Below are 1,456 nucleotides of genomic sequence, written 5' to 3'. Positions count from 1 at the left end.
TGCCGTGAGCTGTCATGCCAAAGCACTCTACCCAGGGGGACAGCTTGAGGCTCTGTCTCAAAAAAAAAAAAAATTGACTCAAGATGGATAAAAATTAAAAAAAAAAAAGAAGAAGAACCTAGTGAGGTGCTAACGTGTGAGGATTAATCCAATGATTCCAGTCACAGTGCATTCCAGGAGAAGGTACCCATGTCACTGGAATTGGAAAATACGGTTTATTCTTCTTTCCCTAATTTGGATAACCAAATGGAATAGGAGGAGGGTAGTGGCTCTGATGGCCATTCCCTTGGTACATTCTTGGCTTTTTTCTGAGCAACGGATGCCACATTGGAAGAGGTGGGAATATCAACTCTGAAATCTGACATAGGGCTTGGTATTGCAGTCGCCTAATTGAGTTTAACTTCCACTTCCTTGTTTCTTTTTTCTTTTTTTTTTTTTTGGAGTTTTTGGCTGGGGCTAGGCTTGAACCCACCACCTTCAGCATATGAGGCCAACACCCTACTCCTTTGAGCCACAGGTGACGCCCTTGTTTCATCATCTAAGAAAGAGGATCCTGAATGATAATCAGAGGTAACTTTATCAAGGGCCCTGGGAACTTTCTTGGAGATCTCATCCTTGTTCTCATCCTCAATTTCAAAGCTGGCAATAACGAATGCATTGTTTTTCTCTCCATAGCAACAGCACACTTCACATGGGTCTACCCAGAGAGTAAGCTCCTTTGGCAAGTGCAGGTCACTATACAAGATGCAGCTGTTCTTACAAGCTTTCAGGATATCAGGATCAATTCTCTGAACCTTATTGACATGAATGCATCTGTAAGCCTGTCCTTTGATGGTTTTTCCAGATAACAGTGATTTTTATATTTTTCTTAAAGTATTAGAATCAATTTCTCAGCAAACCTCTCAACTGCCTCTTTTTTCAACTCATCATGTTTTCAAACTAGCCTTGTGAGAAAGAAGACAACAGCATTGATTTCATGCTTCATGTTTTTCTCTTCGTCCAGCGCGTGCAGCTCCCCCGGGTAGGGTGCCTGAGCACACGCCAAGTGTACACATTATTTACATATCACTTGTAAGTGAGAACATGCGGTATTTGACAATTTCTAAGTTGTTTCACTTAAGATAACGGCCTCCGGTTCCATCTATGTTGCTGCAAAAGACATGGTTTCATTCTCTTTTAGTACTAATATTTCCTACGTAGAAAGACAACCCTTATGTATGTGTAATTTGTGTGTGTGTTTGTGTGCGTAAATTTGATTTTAAAAGACTAGGTTACTTTTGTATTTTATTTTATTTTATTTTTTGGCCAGGGCCAGGTTTGAACCCACCACCTCTGGTATATGGGGCTGGCACTCTACTCCTTTGAGCCACAGGTGCCACCCTAGGTTACTTTTTTAATCACAAGTGATGTTAAGATAATCTCATCCTATATACATGATTTCCTATGCTCAAAACAA

General features: G+C 40.5%; 1 pseudogene; it reads right to left on the bottom strand.

Annotated features, from left to right (window-relative positions):
• Positions 1–118: 118 nt before the first annotated feature.
• Positions 119–985, bottom strand: LOC100947930 (annotated as a pseudogene).
• Positions 986–1,456: the final 471 nt, after the last annotated feature.

This window comes from Otolemur garnettii, unplaced genomic scaffold (assembly GCF_000181295.1).
Source record: "Otolemur garnettii isolate 467f Iridium unplaced genomic scaffold, OtoGar3 scaffold00004, whole genome shotgun sequence".
NCBI lineage: Eukaryota > Metazoa > Chordata > Mammalia > Primates > Galagidae > Otolemur > Otolemur garnettii.
This window is presented reverse-complemented; position numbering and strand designations above follow the sequence as displayed.